Raw genomic sequence first — 25,932 nt, forward strand, 5'->3', positions numbered from 1 at the left:
CGTTGTCCTGAGGCCCCCGGCTTTGAAAAAACCCAGATGTTGAAACCCAGATGTTGACTGGGTCTGGATGTAATGGTTGAACAGTTTGAAATCTCTCTACTAGATCTGTTTCTGTCTTGATAATTCTGTCTGTGTACTTTGAAGTTCGGGGTGCTGACCTTTTCCCCTGAACGAGGTAAATGATACATATTTGACTGATTAAAGTAAGCTTGTTAACCCATTTTGAGTTGCTTTCCTTTAACAAAGCAGATCTAAGAACCTGTATTGGCAGCAAACCCTGAGGACGCTTGGGGTGCTTGCTGCTACAACATCCCATGTTCAAATGTATGTCTCCTTCTGCACCTTGGGTCCATCATCCCTCTGTCAAGTGATGGGTAGTGTGGTTCATAATTAATCTTCTGAGATCATAATTACCACTGAACTAAGTCTTTAAGTTTTCAAGTCTTACTTTTTCAATATTTTTACTGTATAAATTATTTTCCTGCTTTAGCTCACTTCACTTTGTGTCAGTTTATATGTCTTCTCAATTTTCTCTGAAACTATCTCTCACTGCTTCTCACAGCACAAGAATAGTTCATTAAATGTATATCCTATAATTTGTTCAATCATTTCCTCTTTTTGGTTCTTTGCTATGACAAAAGTGAATACCTGCTATAAATATTTTTAATCATATGAATCTTTTCCTTTTCTCTGTGATCTCTTTGATGGATAGGTTTAGCATTTAATCTAAAACTTTTGCATCAATATTCATTAGTGATATTGCTCTATTGTTTTCTTTTTCAGATTTGTCTCTCCATCATTTAGTTATAAAGATCATATTTATATCATAGAAAAAATAGACATGATATGTCTTTTCTTTTTTTGCTAACAGTTTATTTAATAAGAATTAGTTATTTTTTGAATGGTTGACAAAATTTACTTGTAGATCTATCTGGTGCTTGGATTTTTTTCTTTTTTTGAGTTCATATAAACAAGCATGAGGAAGTCAAAGAAGTGCAGAAGTGGGAAATGATGAAACAGTCACCCTAGGCCCCTCCTTAAATAAAGGATCTCCATAGTTCATCCTTCACCCTTTCCAAGCAGATAAGAGAGGGGCTAAAAGTATAGTTTTATTGTCTCTTTCTATAGATTAGTTAACTTTTACTTTAAGTATTTATGCTCTATACTGCTAGGTCCACCTAAATAAGTTTTGCTATAAATTCATAACCTGTGGCTCCCTTAAGCATATTCACTTTCCTTGTTCATTGTTTTGGATCAATTTTATTTACTGTTACTTTGTGTGAGATTATGCTCACTACCTCTGAATTAGAGTTCATTTGAGTTATAAGAAATATTTCTTCTAGTAATTATTTTAATTTTTTTGAATTTTTTTGTTTTAATAATGCTTAAAGCATAATCTTTGATTCTGCTGTCTAAAATATTTGCTCTACTACTCTATTTTATAGGTGAATTCACATTCTTCACTGTAATGATTTTAAATTGTCTATTTTCTTTCATCCTAGCCTTTTATACTTTCCCTTCCTTTAGTTTCCTGCCCCCTTCACTACAATGAAGACAGTCTTGAAAGAGACAGCAGGTCTATTGTTGATCTATGTTATAACATTGGTGATCTATGTTTTATGAAATATGTTTTCATTCCACTACCCCTCTTTTTTCTTTCTCTCACCTAGTCTCCAGTCAGAGGTTCCCACCCATTCTTTCTTTGCTTTTATCCCTCTCCTCTTGATCCACTCTCTGAATATAGAATTTATTTTGCTTTTGAAAAATATCTTTCTGAATCTATCTTTCCTTTTAATTCCCCTTTCTCTGTGCCTATCTTATTTCCTGTATTTTCACAGTAATATACCTCTCAATCCTCTTCTTATTCCCCTTTTCTCCTCTTTTCCTCTCCCTTCTCTTTCTCCTCCTCTTGCTCTTCTCTCTTCAATTCTTCTTTGTCTGATTCAGATTTTTATGATCTTTTCTTCTTTTTTACTGCACCCTGATTATGTGAGAAAACTTTCAAGCCCTCTTTCCACCTTAATGTTTTTTTAAATTTTCTTTTAAATTTACGAAACTATAACAAAAGTGTTCTTGATTTTCTGCTTTATTTTTTTTCTATGAACTTGGAGACCTAATGGTTCTAAGGAGGCATTTTTTTCCCTTTCCTTGATTTAGCCAATAAACACCTCATTATTCCTTTCAATTGCTCAAATGTGCTTACCCTCATATGTTTTTCTTGACTTCTGTATTTGCTTTTCAAAGTATCTAGTCATCTATAGTCTTTTACCAGGAATATTTGGAAGCTCTTCTTCATCACTGCTGTAATGGGAATGTACATTTTAAAGATCTTCCCTTCCCCTAGCCTAAAGTGCACCTGGAGCTTGGGGTGGGAGGCTTGTTTTTCAGTAGATACTTCTTGATTGGCCAGTGAGTCAATAAGGTTGTTACATTCTCTGAGCCAGGAGAAGGCTATATAAGCCCTGATGTGTAGCTTTGTTTTGGGGGCTCACTTTGAGAAGTGTTCTGTGATTTGATTTGGATTCTGGGGAGCCGTTGTTGAGACCCCCCCCTCGGCTTTGAAAAACTCAGATGTTGAAACCCAGATGTTGATTTGGTATGGATGTAATGGTTGGACAGTTTTGGAAACTTGTCTACTTGATAATTCTGTCTGTATATTCTGAAGTTGGGGGTGCTGGCCTTTTTCCCCTGAACTAGGTGAATGATACATACGTTTGACTGATTAAAGTAAGCTTGTTAACCCATTTTGAGTTGCTTTCCTTTATCAAAGTAGACCTAAGAACCTGTGGTGTCAGTGACCCTGGGGATGCTGGGGTGCTTGCTGCTACAACTGCTCACACAATCCTAATGTAATTTCCCCAAAATGCTGATATGACTCCTTGAGGATAATCACAGGACCCAGAACCTACAACCTCTCTAGCCAGTTACAAACTCAGGGTTTTCCTGCCCACTTCTAGCCCTAGAATTCACTTCCTATACATTCCAAGTGGAATTGACTCTACAGTTATATTACTGGATGTCCCTCTTTCCTCACATTCTCTGAATATTAAGCAACAGTTGGATATGTTTTCTTCTTTACATGTATATTCCACTATCAAACACAAGCTCCACATGGACTCACTAACCATTCTTTTCTGTTTATTCTCTATCACTCTCAAACCCTATTCTGCCTCCCTCACTCAATCTTAACTCTACATACCATCTCTCATTCTTATTCCTTTATTTCACTCATCACTCATTTTCCATCACCAGTAGCCCCAAAGGAATTATTGCTTCACCATGTCAAGAAATGATTAGCTAATGGTATCAGAAGAGGCTTCTGACATCTTTCATAACCCAGAGGGATAACTAGTGCCTGAAGCAATTGTGCAAACAATCTTCCTCCATGAATAGTTGGCTACTTTCCTCTGGGATTTCCAAAAATAATTTATATCTTACAACACAATATAGCAAATAACAAAGTAAAGACGTTTAACAAGATGGAATTGTGAAGAGTGTTTGGAGCTGAACATAAAGAAAAATATAGAAGCAAGAGATGGACAAATTTCAATGGTAGTTGGGAATTGGTTGTCAAGATATCATAAAGAAATGAAGATTCCCTCTGCAAGTAAGAGCATCAGCCCCGGTGTCGGGATGACCTGGGATCGAATCCGGGCTCAGACACTTAGCACCCACCCAGAAACACCTGGCCATGTAACCCTGAGCAAGTTAACCACAATTGCTTAAAAAAAAAGAAATGAAGATTCCAAACAAAAGGAAATTTCTATGGTATAATTACTAAAAACAAAATTAATAAAAGCATTGACCAAACAGATACCAGATAATACCAATCCATTTGTACTTTCATCAAGGCCAACCTTGATGATGACATAAGAAGAGAACTGTCAGGTTCTGCCAGATTTTTTTAAACAGTAGCTCACATCTTAGTCACAAAACCGAGAACTATAGAAAATATGAAATCCTAGTATCTATCTGCTGATAAAAAAAATTGAAAGAAGAACAAAATGCAGTCTTAAGTGGTCTCTTCTGTCAAGTTATCTCCCATATGTATTCAGGACATGAGACTATATGAAAGTTGTCTCAGCAGTAGCCTCATTCAACATCCATAGAACATCAACCTCAAGCTCAGAATAAAACAGGAATGTACTGGTGTCATGAAAGATGCCTCATTTTATTAATCTTGGCAAATGCAGAATCTAGTGAAATGTGTTGCCTATGCCTAGTCATCAAGTGACAAACATTGATTAAGTCCTTAATATGTTATATGACACATACTAGATTGTGTATGGGTAGAAAAAAGATATATAGGACATAATCCTTGTCCCTAGGAAGCTTACTATCCCACAGTAAAGAAGCTTAGAGGGCAGAGACAAGATGGCAGAGTAAAAGCAGGAACTTGCTTAAGCTCCCACTCCTACCACCTCCAATACCTTTTTTTTTTTTTAAAGCAATCGGGGTTAAGTAACTTGCTCAAGGTTACACATCCAGTTATTTCTGGGTGTGGTGCTTAGTATCTGAGCCCGGATTTGATCCAGGTCATCCCGACACTGGAGCCAGTGCTCTTACTTGCTGAGCCACCTGGCCACCCCTAAGCAATTGGGGTTAAGTAACTTGCTCAAAGTTACACGGCCAGGTGTTTCTGGGTGGGTGCTAAGTGTCTGAGCCCAGGATTCGATCTCCAGGTCATCCTAACACTGGAGCCGGTGCTCTTACTCAATATGCTATGTGGCTGACCCCACCTCCAATACCTTTAGAAAATTACTTTAAACAAATTTTGGAGCTACAGAACTCACAAAGTGACAGAGAGAAACAAATCTCCTGTGGAAGGTAGGCTGCCAGGAAGGGTCTATCACACTGGGCTGGAAGCCAGGTGCAGTCCAGCTTGAGCTGTACTGGCCCAGAGCCGGGGCAGCCCAGACTCACAGACCAGACTGGCCAGAGCAGACGTCAGGAGAGGGAATCACTGACAGCTGTGGTGGTTTCCAGAATTCTTAACCCAAAAACACCAAAGAGAAAGTAAAAGGTCAGTAGGGAATTCTGTTGGAACTGGGTGGGAGAAGAGGGCAGTCTGGCCACTTACCATGGAGCAATAGGAGGTGGAGGCCTGTTGACTGCAGCTGCTGCTATGTGGCTGCCTCCAGAGCTTCTGGCCTACACATCACAGAGGAACCAAGTGACCATTAAAAGTGTAATCACTCTTGCTTTCACCTGCTTGGGTCTGGGTCACAGTCTTGGGTCGTGGTCCTAGTTTGAGGAACACTAGTATGCAAGAGTTCGTGGTGGCTGTGAAGAGGGTACCCTCATGATAGCTCTGACAACATCTCTTGCAGAAGCTGCACAAACTCCAGCAATTTGGAACACAGCTCTTTCCACTCTGGAAACAGAGTTCTACCATGGCAAAGAGCTCAAAAGTCTAATAATTGTCTGGCAAGATGAGCAAACAGAGGATGTGCAATCAGATGATAGAAACTTTTTTGAGGGACAAAAAAGGTCAAAACATGGAATCAGAAGAAGACAGTGAAGTCAGAAATCCTGCATCAAAAGATTCCAAAAAAAATGAATTGGTCACAGGCCATGGAGGAGCTCAAAAAGGATTTTGAAAATCAAGTAAGAGAAGTGGAGGAAAAATTGGGAAGAGAAATGAGAATGATGCAAGAAAATAATGAAAATGAGTCAACAACCTGACTGAAGAAAATAACACCTTAAAAATAGACTAACTCAAATGGCAAAAGAGGTCCAAAAATCCAATGAGGAGAAAAATACCTTAAAAGGTCTAACTGCCCAAATGGAAGAGGAATTCCAAAAACTCACTGAAGAGAATGATTCCTTCAAATTTAGATTGGAGCAAATGTAATCTAATGACTTTATAAGAATTATGATACTATAAAACAGATCCAAACAAATGAAAAAATAGAAGGCCATGTGAAATATCTCATTGGAAAAAAAAAACACTGACCTGGAAAATAGAGCCAGGAGAAATAATTTTAAAACTATTGGGCTACCTGAAAGCCATGATCAAAAAAAGAAACTAGAAATCATCTTTCAAGAAATTCTTAAGGAAAATTGTCCTGTTACTCTAGAACCAGAGGGCAAAATAGAAATTGAAAGAATTTGAGAATTACCTCTTGAAAAAGATCCCCCAAAAGAAAACTCCTAGGAATATTATAGCTAAATTCTAGAGTTCCTAGGTCAAGGAGTAAAATACTACAAGCAGTAAGGAAAAAACAATTTGAGTATTGTGGAAACACAATCAGGATAACACAAGATCTAGCAGCTTCTACATTAAGGGACTAAAGGGCTTGGCATATGATATTCTGGAGGTCAAAGGAACTAGGATTAAAACCAAGAATCACATACCCAGAAAAACTGAGTATAATAACGTAATAAATATCCAGGTGGATGCATGTTCATTCTGTGAAATTGAGGACTTTCTAGAATTCTTGATGAAAAAACAGAGCTGAACTGAAAATTTGACTTTCAAATACAAGAAGCAAGAGAAATCTGAGAAGGTAAACAGGAAAATAATCATAAAGAACTTATTAAAATCGAACTATTTACATTCCTACATGGTAAAATGATAATTGTATCTCATGAGACTTTTCTCAGTATGAGGATAGTTGATGGGAATACACACACACACATATGCATGCATACATAAATATGTTTATATAGGAGGGTATATGTGTGCATATATATATTGTGTGAGTGTGTGTATATGTGTGTACATGTAGGTAAGAATTAAAGAGGTAAGAGGTAAAAGAGCAATATATTGGGAGAAGGAGAAAGGGAGAGATAGAATAGGGTAAATTTTCTCATACAAAAGAGGCAAGAGCAAACTATTACAATGGAGGGGAAGAGAAGGAAGGTGAAAGGGAATGGGTCAACCTTACTCTCTTTGAATTTGTCTTAAGGAGGGAATAACATACACACTCAATTGGGTATCTTACCCTACAGGAAAGTAGGGGAAAAGGAATAAGAGGGGGGAGATAGAAGGGAGGGCAGATGGGAGTAGGGTAGTTTGAAGCAAACACTTCTGAAAAGGGACAGGGTCAAAGTAGAAAATAGAATAAGTGCAGGGTGGGATAGGATGGAGGGAAAGTTAATCTTTCACAATATGACTGCGATGGAAACAGTTTGTGTAACTACACATGTATGACCTATATTAAATTGCATGTCTTCCCAGTGGGGATGGGTGAGGAAGGAAGAAAGGCATGAAACTAGAAATCAAAGTTTTAAAAACAAATGTTAGACATTTTTTAAAAAATTGTTTTTACATGCAACTGGGAAATAAGATATACAGGCATTGGGGCATAGAAATCCATCTTGCCCTACTAGAAAATTAGTTGGGGATCATGGGAGAGGATATAAGAGAGAACAGATTGGGGGAAGGTATATTCAGTAGGCTTGCTATTTTGGGGTGGGGGTAGGGAAAAGATGGGGAGAAAATTTGTAACTCAAAATCTTGTGGAAATTAATGTTGAAAACTAAAAATAAATGAATAAATTGAAAAAATAGAAACTCATCTCTATCACACAAAGCAAAACATAAATGCAAAAGATGCACAAATCAATCCCCAAACATTTATTAGAAGCCTTTTTCTATGTACTAGGAAGGGAGAGCATATGGATTTTTAGATGTCACAGAAGTCTGCCACTAAATGGAGCACACATAGTCTTGAAAAAGTATTTTGCCTGCAAATCTGATTGCCAAGTTTATGACCTGCTAGAAAATATGGACTTGTAAAGGTCAACTTTGTCATTCTTCAGATTTGTGAATGGCAATTAACACTGCTGATATCTTAGGAAAATAGTGTTGCAAGTGGCAAATGAGGACCAGCTTTGGACACATCACCGAGGTTCAACTAGGACACAGGATAAAAATGACTTCGAGCCTCCAGGAAAAAGCAAGACTAATTACCTGTTAGATCCTTTGGCTATTTTAGAGTTTCTCAGCCTAAAACAAAGTAATGATTTTGGACAGTGAATGTAGTAGCCAAAAATAGCCTTTCTTCCCTTTTTTAATGATCTTTCTTTGTATCATGGGTACATGTGGAAAAGTGAGGTAAATTTTAAGCTTTTAAAAACAAACCAGAGCTGGGGTGGGTGTGGAGTGGAGAGAAGTGAAAGGACTATCAAAAGCATGGATTGGTAAATCATCCACGAAAAGACAAAGAAGAGGCAGTTTGGCTCAGACTGAGTAAGAAATGGAGCTAGCCCACAAGGAGTTTCAGATTTTCCTGACTAAAATAGTCAGAAAGATATAGTGGTTTCCTTGAAAACTTTTTTTAGCCTTCTGATAAATACTTGCCTTACTTGATACACTTCATGTTTTAGACTCTTAAGAGAAGACCAATTCAGGTAAGACATCAAGACAGGAAGATGGAAACCACTGGAATTTGACATGCCATTTTGCCAATTCAATCCTCATTTGGTTTAGATACCAATTTCTTCATTCCTCTCCATTCTACATTCCTGAATTTCCTGGACTTTGTATACAATGAGTCAGAAACCAGTGCACCCTGGAAGCTAACTCCACCCCTCCACTTCATACATAAGAAGATACCCTCCATCCTTCCCATCTCCCTCTGATTAACTGGTTCCTCATGGAAACTCCATTTTAAGGAGAAGGCTGAGGCCAGCTATGGCCATTCTTCTCCAGGCTGCCATCTGGACCATACAGGACTTCTTCCTATCATCATTTCAGCTCCCTTTTCTATAATGTCTTCTCCCATTAGAATGTAAACTCCCAGTGGACAGGGACCCTCTACCTGTCTTTGTATTGGACCAATGCCATACAGCTCAGTGAGCATCCTTCATAAAGAGCATGAGGCCCACAAACCAATCCAGTTCCACAAAGAAACATTTATTGAGTGCCCACTGTGTTCAAGGAACTATGTTAGGCATTAAGAATACAAATTAATTTATATTTAATAGATGTCTGGCTCTTTGTTGGAGTTACAAAGACAGGAATAAGGCAGTCTTTGTTCTCAAGAAATGTACATATTACTGAGAAGGGAGGACATACTGCATGTACACAAATAAGCTTGCTTTCTGGAATGATTTATTTCTAAGAAAATAGAAACTTTGGGGAACTTTTTTCATTTAACACTTAATTGTAGGCAATTCTTGAAAATTTTTAAGATGGGCTATTAAGGTCATCTGAATCTCTGAATTTGTACAAGTTTGTGAATTATACTGTTATCACTGGAAGAATATTGAACTTGTATTCGGAAGAGGTAGATTGAATCCTAATTCAAATCTATACTAACCATGTGACTAGGGACAAATCGCTTCATTTTGGTCATCTCATTTGCACCCACTAAGTGTGACTATTCTCCAAGGGCTCATTCTCTTCTCTGTCTCAGCTATCCAGTGATCTAATCAGCTCCCATGTGCTCAGTTACCAATCTGTGCTGATGACTGTCACATATATTAAGCCAGCCCAAACCTCTTGAGTGCCAATCTTGAATCACCTGCTACCTTTTAGATATATCTCAAAGTGGATATCCCATAGACATCTCAAACTCAACATGGCCCAAACCGTAGTTATTGTCTTCCCCCTTAAACTTCTTCCCCTTCTGAATTTCCCTCTTCCAGTCAAAGGTACCACTCTCCTCCCAAGTCTCCTTGTCTCACAGCCTTGGTATTATGATTGACTCCACATATATACTCTCCCTACATCTCCAATCTGTTGCCAAATCTTATCATTTCTATCTTCTCATATCTCACATACATTATCTGATCTCTGCTTATACAGTTTCTACCCTGCCACAGGTCTTTATCACTTCACATCTGGACCATTATAATAAAGTCTTCTGATTGGTCTGCCAGCCTTAATTCTTTCCTTACTCTAGCCCAATCTTTATATAGCTGCCCAAGCTATCTTCCTAAAGCACAGCTATGATCATGTCACTTCCATATTCACTGAACTCCATGGCTCCCTATTAACTCCAATCAAATAAACACTTGTTTGATTTAACTTTTAAAGCTCTTTATAACCTGGTCCATTACTACCTTTCCAGTCTTACCATATTTTTTCCCCTCCACATCCCCTGTGATCCAGAGATGCCTGCTTCTTTGCTGCTTCTTACATTCTTTCTAACAATATGCCTTTTCAATGGTTGTTCCCTATGCTTGGCAAGCTCTTACTGCTCACCTCTACCTCTTTGTTTCCTTGACTTCATTCAAGCCTCAGATCAAATTCTACCTTCTGTAATAGACTTTTCCTACTGTGTCTTTCCCAACTCCTTCCCCCCACATTCCACTAGGGCCTCCAAGGATTGCCTCCCACTCTTCCTATACATATCTTATACGTGCATAGTTGTTTGTATTGTATTTTCTCTGCTAGAATGTGAGCTCTTTGAGGGCAGGAATTGGAATTTTTGCTTCTTTTTTCCCTCCAACACTTTTATTTTTAAAGTCCTTGGAGCATAATAAATGTTTAATAAAGCTTGTTGACTCATTTATATTCTGAATCTGTTACCTTACATGTAAAATGGGGTATAATAAAATTTCTATTACGTAGCTCAATGAATTATTGTGAGTGAAATCTTGACTAATTAAATCTCCATTAGAGATAACCCATGACAGATTGTTATTCCATAGCAAGGCAGACTAAAGAGTGAATTACATATCATAAAAACCTATAGAAGTTCTTTCAGGACATTCAGGTCCTGGCCATGTAGGAAATCACTACATCATTGTGCAAAAATGCTATCATTATGTCCTTTGAGAGTGAGAGCAACTCTTAAAAGGATCCAATTTTCTTTGAGAGAATAGCATGCACACTGGGCAGTATGACTCATGCTACTCCCTCAGGAGATCTCACACTCCATAAGGTTTCTCTTCACTGCTATACTGTCTGCCTCAGGGGTCATTCTTATAGTACGAATCTGTCTAATTGGCCACCATAGCCCAAATCATAACACCACAGGAAAGAGAGCTGGAAGCAACCCTAGGAGCCACCTAGTCAAACCCTTTCATTTTATGGAGGAGAAAATCAAGACTCAAAGAACCCAAGGAATTCTACCATGACTAGCAATTTTAACGCATCGAGTAAACTTAAAAAAAAAGAAAGAAAATCATACCTAAGACAAGTAACATGAGATGCAACCTCAGATAAACTTTTTTAAAAAAGTTATTTTACATTTTTCAATTGACAAAATCTATTCTTTCTCTCTCTTAACTGAAAAGAAAAAAAAATTGCAAATCTGTATAACCAAACAAAGCAAACTCTTGCATTGTCTGTGCATAAAACAAGCTCAATCTGTATTCTGAAATCTACAATCTTTCCTATGAGATGGGTGGCATGTTTGCCATCAGTCCTCTGGAATCATGGTTGGTTACTATGTTGATCAGAATTCCTGAGTCTTTTGAAGTTATCTTTACAATGGTATTGTAAGTGTATAACTTGTTCACCTGGTTCTGCTCACTCCACTCTGTATCAGTTCATGCCACTCTGCCCAGGTTTCTCTGAAACCATTCCCTTCCTTGTTTCTGATAGAATGATAGTATTCCATTATCTTTATATACCATGATTTTTTTAGCCTTTCCTTACATGATGAGCACATACTTAAGATTTAACCCCAAAAGATCTACCTTAAATATTTTTGCACATTTAGGTTCTTTTTTCTTTCATTTCTTTGGGGGATAGGTCTTTAACTTAAGAAAACTTGCTAAGGGTTTTGTATTTTGTAATGCCAAGCAAAAGCAACTTCTAAGGTTCATAATACCAGCATAGCAGCTCTCCATTTTATTCAGTGACAAATTAAGAACAGAGAAAATCAAAATACAGCATTCACCAAGTGTAATTCAATAACTTCCAAGTACTACTCCACATCTGGCAGTACATTCATTTAGTCAGTCACAAAGTCCTTCTTCTCAAATGGAAATTAGGTTCCAATCATAAACAAAGTACATTCATTTGGTCAGTCACAGACCACAAAAAAGTCAAAAGTTTCCCACCCCTGGATCACAATGAATTACAATTATCATCAGTTAATGCCAAGCACTTTCTCAAAAGGGGAAGTAGAGAGCACAAAGGCCATCTACCCCTGAGTTACAACAAGGTTAAGACATCATCACAGCATTTCATACCCAAAGAGAGGTGTTTTCTTCATCTTGACCTGAGACAAGTCCTAAGCAATCTCTGTTCCTGGGGAGACAAAGCTTTACAAGACCACAAGACACACTGCCAGTGTCCTCATTAATTCATTCTCTGCCTGCAGAACAGTCTCAGGACCCCTGAAAACATCAGCAAGATCCTCTTCCAGGATTTCTGTAAACATACAACAAGAAAGTCTTTCTTCAGGGTATCTGAACCAACAGTATGATTCCAGGACCTCTGCAACAACAGCACTGTCCTTTACCAGTGGATGAATCTGGCAAAACAACATCAAAAGAGACAGACAAAAATACCGGCATCACAGTCACGTTTCCTCAGTCCTTGGCAGCTCTGGGTGGCAGCTCTCAAAAGTCCTGGGCAGTTCAAACTGGCCCTCAGCAATCCTCTCTCTCTGCCTCCATGATGCTGCTTCCAAAAGTTTTTCTGCCTCTCTCTCTCTGCTTGTGCCTCTCTAAGTCCATGGCACCAGCTCCTCCCAGTTCAGCCCTCTCTTTTCACATCAACAAATCCATCCCACAAGTGTGATTCACAAGCTCTGGGTTTTAACATTCAACCAAAAACCAAGCCACTACAGGGGGATCTTTAAATTCCATTACTAGTACATATTTGTATTGTCTTGGTGACCAGGGATATAGAAATTATGTAGGTATGGCCCCTCCCTGGAGAAAGGAATCTGGGCATTTAAAAGCTTGCTATTTTAACTAATTATTCTTTCTTATATTTCCTTATGAGGTTCACAATTCAGTTATTTCTTTATCATTGTAGTATAAATGCTTCCAGTGTCTACCAAATCTCATTGCTTTAGGACAAAGTGCTGGGCAATGAACCTAGTTCAAAAACTAGAATTCAATTCCATGCCATTCAATTTAACAAACATTTTTAAAACAACCATTGCGTACCAGATATTGTACCTAGGAATTCAAAGAGGAAAAAAAAGCCGTCCCTGGGCTCAAAGTACTGAAAAGAAATTAGTGAGAAATGACCTAGACATCGTCATACAAGTAAATATCAAGTCCAGTTTCCTTTATCCAAAATTCAGTGACCTTTCCACCACACTGCACTGCTTCTCATGAAAATTCCCCATAGTACTTTGCTTTGTTAAAGTGTAAGGTGTGTATGTGGGAATGCTGCCATATGACCTGAAGGCTTTTGATTTTTTTTTTTAACAATTTGGGGATGAAATTTGCCATCTCAAAATCACCTGATGATGATTGCTATAAAGCTCACCAGATTTCTCCCTCCATATTAATCTAGAACATCCCACACTGGCACATTCTTAATGTCTTCTAACTTTCTGTTGGGTCTGTTAGCTTGCTCTTTCAGAAATACAGTGCTGAAAGCATTGGAAAATATATCCTCAAGCATGAATCTACAAAGCCCCTGCTGATCAATCATCACTAAACATGAAGTCAGTCGCTCTAGGGGGGATATGAAATAGAAGTAGCATCTGTATAGACAGGGAACTAATGTGAGCCATTGACATGTGGAGGAAAAAAAACCAAACAAACCTTAAATGGGATAAAAAAATCAATGTGTTATGTTTTATTGAACCTCTTCGTCTTCAAAAACAGATCTCAGAAGAGCCAGAATGCCAGGAGTACTACTAGCCTTCTTAAAGTTTTTCTGTTTTCCCCCATGTTTTATGGGATTGAACTCATAAGATCTCAGCTTCAATTCTGGATCTGCTACTTATTACTTTCATGAGCTTGGCCAACTCACTCCACCACTTTGGGTTTCATTTTCCTCATCCATAATATGAAGGTTTGGACTAGATGAGCCCTAAGGTCTCTTCTTACTCTAATATTCCCTAATCCCTGTTGTTCAGGTAATGTGATGTTGGACTCTAGAGACCTTCTTGCATGTGGAGTAGAGTTATGCTTGGAATATAACCAACAGACATTTCCCCATATCCCAAATTATCTGATTGGAAGAGAATACTCTGGAGCAACTGATGTGATAGTCAAAGCTTCTGGGTCAAAATCCTGGCTCTGCTTCTTACTAGTAACAGTCCTTGGGCAACTTAGTAACAGTCTCACTGTCAGTTTCTGCATCTGTAAAAGGAAGGAATTGGACTATTGGATTGGATGGCTCATAAGGTCATTCCCAGCTTGAAATCGGTGGTTCTATGAAAGTAACCTTTACTAATTCGGCAGGACTTCCAGGAAAGTCAGAGCAAAATTCTATGTGTCTTCTCTCTACTGCAGAGAATGATAGGGGCACAAGGAAGAGAAGGCCATTACTACCTCCAGAGAGTCTCCAAAGAGTTCTTTCACTAGCTAGTCCTTTATGTGATTGCTACTGCACAGCTCATGACTCAAGGGGCCTCTAATGAATTGTTTTCTCTGGGGTTGGGTCCATTCATTGCTTATCATGCATTCAAACCACCAGTAATTGACCTATGTTGGGAGTCACCCCAGTGAAAGAAATGTTTATATTAAGTGAAATATATCATAATCTCTTTAACTGCTGGTTAAAAGTTAATTGTTTTTGTTAAGTGTGTAATAATCTCTTGTAACTTCTGCTCATTAAAAATCACATTTTTCTTAAAATTTTGTTCCATCTATTTTTTTCTGATTTCTCTAAGAAGTTCTCTTGAAGAATCCCATTCTGAGATAATGACCTCTTTAAGGCCAACCTTAGACAATAAGGAGCCACAATGGGCAGTCTACCCACCTTGAGATAACAGCCACCTACCCAGCTAGGTCTAAAGGATGTCTAATGCAGGGTAGGAAGCCCCCAAAGACCAAGGATGAAACTCTCATTTGCCTTCTTGCCCATTGCTGACCTCCAAGTTCTGACAGAGGCCTAAATCAAAAGGGTGTCTTTGCTGGTTATGGCTCTGGAGTGGCTTTTAAAGAGAAATAGCAGAGGAGACAAATGCTGCCTGCCATTTGCCAGAGGCAGGGGCTTAATTTTGGCCTGTATTTCCTAATCATTGCCATAGGCCAGGGCAGAATGCACATGGTGGCCACATTCCAGAACATCTTCCATACCCGTGGGAATAGGTTGGATTGTTCATAGCTTTCTGTGAAGCTCATTTGCCTATGTGAATTGGGATTTGACTTGGAGTGTCTTAGTGATCACATCTATCCTAGAACAAATATACACAGGGCCTAAGAGGCTGATCACTTTCATAGTTTTAGGGTATTTTATTTCCACCTATAACACATTCTAAGGTGTTGTCTACAGATTGATTGGCCTATTTTCAAACATCCCCAAATCCTCCCTGACTGGCCAACATATAATACTCTAAGGAAGCAAATGAGGTCATTACATGCTACTCATATATCACCAGGGGAGCTACAGAGCTTCTGGGAGAAGACCATGGATGATAGTTAACTTTGATAGACCACTGGGTCTAGGCAGTTGCTAGCACCTTCTTGGGTGCTTGAATCCATTGCCCTCTCTTTATCAACATGGGTATGTAATTGTTCTCCCTGTCTTTGGGCTCTCTGCTCTGACATCCATTTCCAGACAGCTATGATACTTATAAAGCATCGAACTGACCATGTGACTATTCTGCTTAGTAAATGCCCGTCACTCTCTCTTGCCCCTAGGAGAAAAGATCAATTTACTATTTTATATTTAAATCCCTTTACAACCTGACTCCAAACTCCAATTCTAGCCTTACTATTTGGTACTCCCCTTCTTATACTCTGTGGTTCAGTCAAACTGACCTCACATATTACATCTGTTGCCTAGGGAGTTCCCCCATGCCCACAGTACTCTCCTTGAATTTGTCCATTAGCATTCCCAGCAGCCTTTAATGCTCAGCTCATGTGGTAACAAATATGTGAATGAAGTCATTCTGGATTACCCCCACACACACACACACCCGACCTCTCCCTCCCCAGGGTTTCATTTCTCTTAATTTTGTATCCATTTCACACATACTTTTAAATATACATGTAATTGTCCTATATAAAATCTAAGATCTCTGAGGATATGAATGGTTTCCTTTTGTATCCTCAGTGCCTAACAATACCTGGTACACAGTAGGCTTTTTAATAAGTGCTTTTTGCTTGATTGAGTGAAAAGCAAAGATTCAGACAGTGCTCATTACTTGGAAGCTCTCCCAGTTTTCTGAGTTTTTGCCATAAACATGGTCTTCACACTGTAAGTGTTCAACAAATTCTAACTGGTAACTCAGTATTATTATATATTTGTGTTACTTTATCTTCTGAGTATTCACCCTATTCATGTCAACTCTGGTCTTCCTGGGGATTGGGAAAGTATCTCCCTAGTTTTCCTAGAGAAACATTTGAGATGTGATGATACAGGCCATCATTTACCTTGGGATAAGTCTATACCTTCCCATGGTGGTAAACCTGGGCTGGAGGCAATCCTTCAATCAAGGGCTGACTGCTGACACCTGGACATACTGAAGGGCACAAGCCCTGAAAGATCTCTGTGTCCCTTTCTAGTATCACCCCTATTCCCATCATCCTAGTGTCTCTGAGGAACAAATGCTGCTGACAATAGTCTCACATGGGCTGTAGGAAATCCCTGCTGAGGAAAAGAGCAAAGGATTGATCAGCAAGAAACCTAGCTTCTAATTTGGACACTGCCACTAATTAGTTACATGGTGTTAAGCAAGGTGTTTTCCCACTCCGGGCCTGACATCTGTAACATGGAGATATTAGTCCACAGCCAAGTGGAGAGATTGCTGGCACTGGAGTCACAGATTCTTGGTTCAAATCCTGCTTCAGAAGATTACTTCCTGAGTGACCTTGGATAAATAACTTAACATCCATGGGCCTCACTTTCTTTGTCAGTTTAATGAGGGGGCTAGACTAGCTGACCTCAGAGGTCTCTTGAAGTTCTAAATCTATAAGCCTATACATGTGTACCATAATCCCTTAGGGATTCTTTTGATGATGAAATGAGAAAAGAGATGTGAAATTTTTCTGAGATTGACAAGAGTTTAATGAATATAAAGCATTACCCAGTTTTAGGATTTGGATCTGGGAGGATCTTCAGAGGTCACCTAGTTGGACCTTTTCATTGTACACAGGATGAAACTGGGGCCCAGTCTTTCACAAATGGGAGCATCTTATTGTAGTTATAACCACACTAACAGGCACAGTGGATTCCTTGTTCTCTGCTGGGCGAAGTCACCCCTTCTTTTTTCTGAGGGCATCCAGGTTGAATTTCTCCTCCAAATTTGGACACTTTATAGTTCTTTCCTGAAAAAACCTTGATTAGGGTGTTGTTTTTAAAATGACTATATCAAGAATGGGAACAATAGGTGCATTTGGGAATAATTCTGAAACTTATAGACTTCGAAATAATCATAGTGATAGCTTAGTTCTCAAGCTAATCCTGGAAGAACAAGTTCTTATTCCTAACCACTCAAAAGGCTTCAAGTACAGGCCTAGTGGTCAATGATGCTTCTCTTGTCTGAGGACTGACCTAACTAAGTTTAGAGCATCAGTCCGTCAACAGGCATTTATTAGGGGTTGATTGTGTACCAGACATTGTGCTAAGTATTGAGGATAGGTAAATGACAACTGTTGCTCTCAAGGAGCTCATGTTCCAATGGGGAGAAAACATGCAAGTAAGTATATGTATATAGAAGATATAGAGCACAAATGGGAGGTAATCCCAGAGATAAAAGGAGTGGGGGAGAGGGAGTGGGAAAGGCCTCAGATGAGGTCTGAGCTAAGCCCTAACACAAGGAGGAAGATAGTCACCAGATATATTTGCCCCAGTGAAGGAACTCCAGGGAAGAACGAACCAAAATGGAATGATGTTTTCTTTTAGTTTGAGAGCTCCTCTAGTTCCTCTATTTGTAAATTATATTTTGATAATTATATCAAGATCCTGAATATTACAAATTCTTCTGAGAAATCCACAATTACTCAGAAGTTTGTGTCAACTATCCACAAAGGAAGAACTAAATGGATGAAAATTTTAAGAAAAATTCCAAAACCAAATTTATCTATTGGCAGGACATTATATATAGCTGGACAAACTGACCAAAGATCTGGTCCATTAATTCTTGATTTGGGGCTGGTCCTTGAACTAAACATGAAGAGAAGGCTGGGTTGCATTTGGCAAGTTGTGTGATGTTTTCAGTGATTTCAACTTTCTCCCTGAAACAAATGTCTATTTTTTAAAACCGTTATTCTTCTAGAGATGCTACACATCTTGAGATATTGACATCCCCAAGTAGTCAGAATTTTAAGTCATCCAAAAAGGCGAAGAGATGAATGATGGGCATAAATACGGCACAGCAGGTTACCAATTATAAGTCTACAAGAAATGGCATAAAAATATCACACAAGAGGTGTAGGAACAAGATGTAAGTTGGACCAGTTACATAGCCAGAGTAAGAGATACAGTAATAGATGAACAACCTACAAGTTATATAGATACTCTCGAATTGTCAAGAGGCCTGTTTTGTTTTGTTTGTCCCTGACCTGATTTTATAATTGGCACTTGAATGACCTCGAGTTCCTTCCTCAGACCTCAGTCTCATACTGTTGTTCCTTTTTGCTCTGAGGTGGGGTTATTTTACATTGTTGAGTTTGTAGGAGACCTCAGATCCTTTACATTTTCAGCTCTAGTAGCAATAGTATCAGAAGTAGTCCTCAGATTCAGATCCAAAAACACACTCCCCATGACTGGGCTGCACTTCACCCTCATCAAGCTGTTGGAACTAGATCCATGGCAAGTTTCCCAGCTGTGAAGTGGGGCCACATCCCTAATCCATTTGAGTGGCGTGGTCACTAAACAGATCAACAGCACACATATTCCACTCCAGTGAAACACAGAACTGAGGGTTGATTGTACTTTCTTAAGCCAGCTTAACAAAAACCAATTATGTACTTACTATGGAGAGAGTAGTTCATTAGTCACCTGGGAGAGAAAGGTGAGTTGAATTGAATTTTTCATATTCAAGGAGTTTACAGTCTAGTGACTCCCTGAATAATTAAAATAATCTTTTCATGCTCTAACAATGGACCTAGATTCTCCCATTCCAGTTAATCTCCACAAACTACAGGATTGATTGTCCTCACTGCCTGGAGAGGACCAAAATGACACTACCTCTGAGGTGGAAACGGCCCCAGAAACCATCTATTCCAGTCCTAAGCTAAGCAAGGATACCTTCTCCCATGAATCCAACAAATAATAACATATGTGAATGGAACTAGAAGACTTTTAATGATCAAGTTTCAGATTCTGTAATTCTGTGAATGTGCAGTCTCTGCACATCTTGAGCATATCTAAAGAGACTGATGGCTGTACTTATGAAGTTTGCCCTTGTTAAATTTAGGCTCTTTGGGTTCACTGAAACTAAAAGCTTAATCTCTCTTTGATTGCTCCTCATAGTGTTTGGGATGAGCTTGAGTTCATCAGAAGCAACTAGGTGACACAGTGAAAAAGAGTGCTGGACCTGGAGTCAGAAAGACCTGAGTTCAAATCTGGCCTCAGACACTTACTAGTTAGCTGTGTGACCCTGGGTAAGTCACTTCAATTCTCCTGCCTCAGTTCCCTTAAGTGTAAAATGGAAATAATCATAACTCCCACTATACACAATTCTTGTGAGGAACAAATGAAAAAGTATTTGTTGAACAAAGTTTTTAGCACAATGCCTGACACGTAGTCAGAACTATATAAATATTTATTCTGTTTCCCTGTGCCATTAAGCAAAAAAAAAAAAATCACCCTAAAAAGTAAATCCAGCTCTATTTTTTCTTTTTTTGTCTTTATTAATTTGTTTCTTATTTTTTTCATAGAACTTATATTTCAAGAAACATATATATATATATTAAAGCAATTGGGGTTAAGTAACTTGCTCAAGGTTACACGGCCAGTTATTTCTGGATGTGGTGCTAAGTATCTGAGCCTGGATTTGATCCCCAGGTCATCCCGACACTGGAGCCAGTGCTTTTACTCGCTGTGCTACCTGGTCGCCCAAGAAACATAATTTTTTAACCTCAGAGTTTCTCCTTGACCTTTTTCAATGAAAAGATAAGAAAACCATCCAGGGATTATTCCTTTTATATCTTATATTTCAGAGTAAAGAGAGAATCCTACATTTTAGAGGATGAAAAGATAAAGAAATTCCCAGAAATTGACAGAAACATCTGAATCAAGTCAGCATCTATTTGTTGACCTTAATGCAGAAGTCTGCATTAAGGAGAATAATAAAAAGGATGGTGCACAAATATGGTTTTGAATCAAGAATTGAAAAAGGCCAATGGCCTGTTTCATATACAGAAGTCTCTTGTCTGACACCTGTGTCCCGTTATATATGTCTAATGAATATATTTTTTTAAGTAAGGAAGCATTGTACATTGTGAGTACTGAAAAAGATTTAAAAAGTTCATTACAGCTTAACAAAGAGGAAACTTACAGTTAAGGGCACAGGTAATATTTTAGAATCAGTTCCCTATGTGCATTTAGAACATGGTCTAAGAAAACAGTAGCAAATCTTGTGAAAGCATAAAGATGAGAAAACAGCATTCTTTTCTAACAAATTAAGTCCAATTTATTTAAATAAACTGAATGGTGAAAAAGTATATGTGGAGACAAGAAACGATATTGACTCAGATTATTTGAATTGTAACTAAGGTGGGGTAAAAAGTGTTTTGTGCCATGGTGACAAAAAATATTTAACACATTCACTCTATTTTGTTTAATGTTTCATTGTATATTTTATACTTTTATGCAACAATAATTTCTCTAGTAACCACCAAAGTGACTTCCCTTATAAATCTTCTAAAAATAAACAAAGCAGAAGAGTGATAATTATGACACCTCTCAACATAGAGGAAAGAATAGTAACGTAACACATTCACTCTTTCAACTGAACATTTCATATCTAATTAGCAAAAGTAATAGTTAAACTAGGAAGTTACCAGATGACCCATTGCTGATAAAGTTTCTCAGTAATGTACTACAGAAACTACTTTCCTCTTATGTTCCACTTAATTTTTTTAAACCATAACTTCATATTTTTCCCATTTAATAGTATTTTATTTTTTTCCAATTGCATGTAGAGATAGTTTTCAACATTCATTAAAAAAATTCCCTTCTAAATTTTTTCTCCCTTCTTTTACTCCCCTCCTCTCTCCACAAGACAGCAAACAATCTGATATAGGCTATGCATCTACAATCATATTAAACATATTTCCACATTAGTCATGTTGTGAAAGAAGAATCATAAGAAAAGGGGAAAACCACAAGGAAAAAAAAAGAAAATAGAATGCTTCAATCTGCATTCATATTCCATAACTCTTTCTCTGGATATAAATAAATTTTCCATCAGACAAATAATTTTCCATCCAAGACAACTTTTGAAGTTGTCTTAAATCATTGCATTACTGATAAGAGCTAAGTCTATCAAAGCTGATCATCACAGGTCAAGATGGCAGAATAGAAGCAGGACCTCCCCACGACTCTGGCTTCCACCTTCCCCAATCCATATAAAAAGGGGACTCTTGGGGCAGCCAGGTAGCACAGCGAGTAAGAGCATCGGCTCCAGTGTCAGGAAGACCTGGGGATCGAATCCAGGATCCGACACTTAGCACCCACCCAGAAACACCTGGCCATGTAACCTTGAGCAAGTTACTTAACCCCAATTACTTAGGGGCGGCCAGGCGGCTCAGCAAGTAAGATCACAGGCTCCAGTGTCAGGATGACCTGGGGATCAAATCCAAGCTTCGACACTTAGCACCACACCCAGAAATAACTGGCCGTGTAACCTTGAGCAAGTTACTTAACCCCGATTTCTCATAAAAAAGGGGGACTCTAAACAAATTTTGGAGCTGCAGAACCCACAAAATGACATAGAGAAGCTAACCTCCTGATGAGGACAGCCTGGCTGGCCAGCAGAAATTGGCCAGTGCAGCACTCTGGGAGCCGAGCCCAGCCCCACACCAAAGTTTAGCCCCAGGACGGGCCTGACCAGCCGCCAGCCAGAGGGACTCCAGATCAGCAGCACCTGTGGCCTTTTCCAGATTTATTAACACATAGATGTCAAGGACAAAGTAAGAGGTCAGTGCAGCCTGGACTTTGGGACCCAGTAAGTGGGAGTGTGTGGCCGGGGGCAAGAAGCCTCTGAGATGCCGGCAGAGCCAGCCAGTGTCATTTGGCACCTTTAGCTCCTGGCCTGCAGAGTGTAGGGGGACCAAGCACCAGTTTGAGGAGTAATCACTCCTACTTTAACCTCCTTGGATCTCGATAGCAGTCTAGGGTGGAGGTCTTGGGGTGTGTGGCCAGCTTGCAAGAGCATGTAGAGGCCTCAGAGAGGGCACCCATCTAATACCTCTGGCAGCTGAGAAAGCCCCAGTGTTTGGGATGAAAGCTCCCCTGTCTGGTGGCAGAGACCTACCGTGGCAAAAAGCTCAGGGGTCAAGTGACTGAGGGGCGACATGACCAGGCAAAGGAAAAAAAAGCAGACAGAAGATTCCAACATTAGACTCCTATTTTGGGGACAAAAAGGAGCAAAGCATGGAACAGGAGGAAGACAGTGAAGTCAGAACCCTCGCACCAAAAGCTTCAAAGGAATATATGAGCTGGTTACAGGCCATAGAGGACCTTAAGAAGCAGATAAGAGAAGGGGAGGAAAAATTGGGAAGAGAAATGAGAACAATGCAAGAAAATTATGAAATTAGAGTCAATAGCCTGACTGAGGAAAATAATACCTTAAAAAATAGACTAACTCAAATGGCAAAAGAGGCTCAAAAAGACAATGAGGAGGAGAATGCTTTAAAAATCCGAATTTGCCAGATGAAAAAAGAATCTCAAAAGCTCACTGAGGATAATCATTGCTTCAGAATGAGATTGGAGCAAATGGAAGCTAATGAGTTTATGAGAAATCAAGATGCTGTTAAACAGATCCAAACAAATGAAAGAATAGAAGGCAATGTGAAATATCTCATGGGAAAAACCACTGATCTGGAAAATAGATCCAGGAGAGATAATTTAAAAATCATTGAACTACCTGAAAGCCATGATCAAAGTAAGAACCTAGAAATCATCCTCCAGGAAGTTCTCAAAGAAAACTGCCCTGGTGTTTTAGAACCAGAGGGCAAAATAAAGGTTGAAAGAATCCACCAATCGCCTCCTAAAAAAGATCCCAAAATGTAAACTCCTAGAAATATTATAGCCAGGTTCCGGAATTCCCAGATTAAGGAGAGAACATTACAAGCAACCAGGAAGAAACAATTTGAATATTGTGGGAACACAACCAGGATAACCCAGGATCTGTCAGTTTCTACACTGAGGAATTGAAGGGCTTGGAATATGATATTCTGGAGGTCAAAGGAGCTGGGATTAAAACCAAGAGTCACCTACACAGCAAAACTGAGTATCATGCCTCAGGGGAAAATATGGTCATTCAGTGGAATAGAGGACTTTCAAGCATTCTTGTTAAAAAAAAAAACCAGTTGAATAGAAAATTTGACATTCAGATACAAGAAGCCAGAGAAGCATGAGAAGGTAAACAGGGAAAAGAAATCATAAAGAACTTATCAAAGTTGAACTATTAACATTCCTACATGGAAAAATGATAATTGTAACTTATGAAACTTTAATCAGTACTTGAAGGGAATAGAAATATATATATATATATATATATATATATATATATATATGTATATGTGTGTGTATATATAAATATAATGTCTATATAAGAGGGTATATGGTCATATGAATACATATGTGAATGTGTGTATATATGTTTACAGGTATACATAGATAGAGGGCACAGGACCAATTTAACGGGAAGGGATGATATTTAAAAGGTGAAATTAAGAGGTGAGAGGAATATAATGAGAGAAGATGGGGAGAGACAGAATGGGGTATACTATCTCATATAGAAGAGGCAAGGGAAAATCGTTACAATGGAGGGGAAGAATAGGAAGGCAAAAGGGAATGGGTCAACCTTATTCCCATTGAATTTGGCTTGAGGAGGGAGTGAAATACACACTAAATAGGGTATCTCACCCTACAGGAAGGGGGGGAAGGGGATGAGAGGGTGGATGATGGAAGGGGGGGCAGGCTGGGGGGGAGGGAAGTTGGAAGCACCTTCTTTTAAAAAGTGACGGGATCAAAGTAGAGAATAGAACAAGTGGGAGGTGGGATAGGAGGGAGGGAAATATAGTCAATCTTTTACAATATATCTACTATGTCATTGTTTTGCATTAACCACACATGTACAACCTATACTGAACTGCTTATCTTCCCAGTAAGGGTGGGTGTCAAGGGAGGAAGGAAATGAATCTGGAATTCAAAGTTTTAAAACCAAATGTTTATATATATATATATATATATGTATATGTAAATACTACTATTAATACTATTTTCCATGTAATTGGGAAATAATTTATACAGGCATCGTGGCATAGAGATTCACTGGAAAAGTCCTAAGGGGTATGGGAGAAAATAAGGGAGAGAGCAGATTGGAGAAGGGATATCCTTTGGGACTGCTACCTTTGGGTGTTGGGTAGGGGAAAAATAGGGATGAAATTTGTAACTCAAAATCTGGTGGAAATGAATGATGTAGATCCAAAGTTAATAAAGCATTTGGAAAATGAAAAAAAAAATAAAAGCAAGGGCCGAGGAATGGTCAATGTGATTTCTGCCAACCAATAACTCCAGAAATAATGCCAGGAGCAGAACAGAGGTCTGTACACAATGTTGGTTGATCTGACCAAGGTCTTTAATCCTGTCAGTTGTGAGGACTTATGGAAAATTATGTCAAAATTTGGTTGCTTGGAGGAGTTCCTCAATATTATATGTCAGTTTCATGATGACATGCTTGCCTGGGTTCTGATAATGGACAATGCTCTTGTGCTTTCCTACCATTGAAGTGAAGCAAGGCAGTGTGCTTACTCCCATGCTTTTGAGCTTGAAATTTTCAGCAATATTGTCAGACATCTTCATTGAGGACTAATATGGCATCAAGGTCAGCTACTGCACTAATGGTAAATTATTTAACTTGAAAAGACTAGAAGCCAAGACAAAATGGAGAGAGTTGGTGGATGATTTTTTGTCTGCAGATGATTGTATACACAATTCAGGCTCTGAAGCTGAGATGCAACGAAGTACAGATTGATTCACTTCTGCTTGTGTTAATTTTGGCTGAACAATTAACACTAAGAAGACGCAGGTGCTTCACCAACCAGTACCACACCACCCATATGTGGAACCATCAGTGACAGCAAATGGATAATTTTGGATGCTGTGGATAAGTTTACTTACCTTGGCAGTGTACTTTCTAGGGATGTACACATTGATAATGAGATTGATGCATACTTTACCAGAGCTAGCTCAGTGTTTGGGAGGCTCCACAGGAAAGCGTGGGAGAGAAGAGATATTAGATTGCTTAACAAACTGAAGGTCTCCAGAGCCATTGTGCTTAACTCTTTATAGTATGCCTGTGAAACCTGGACAGTATACCAGTGCCATACCAGGAAATGGAATCACTTCTGTTTGAATTATCTTAGGAAGATTCTGAAGATCACCTGGCAGGATAAGATACCAGACATTTAGGTCTTTTCTCAAATTAAACTGCCAAGCACTCATATTCTAATGCAGAGTGCAATTCTGATGGGTTGTTCAAATGCCAAATTACCTAAAAGACTATTTTATTTAGAACTCACACAGGGTCAGCTCATATTGTGCTCAGAAGAAGCAATACAAGGATATTCTCAAGGTCTCTCTCTTTTTTTTTTTTTTTTTTTTTTTTTTGAAGGGTGAAGGAAGGGTAATTGGGGTTGGATGACTTGCCCAGGGTCACACGGCTAGTTGTGTGTGTGTGTGTGTGTGTGTGTGTGTGTGTGTGTGTGTGTGTGT

Source organism: Petaurus breviceps, unplaced genomic scaffold (assembly GCF_028583685.1).
Source record: "Petaurus breviceps papuanus isolate PSGF00001 unplaced genomic scaffold, PetGlider_PUasm1.0 173, whole genome shotgun sequence".
In the NCBI taxonomy this organism is placed as follows: Eukaryota; Metazoa; Chordata; class Mammalia; order Diprotodontia; family Petauridae; genus Petaurus; species Petaurus breviceps.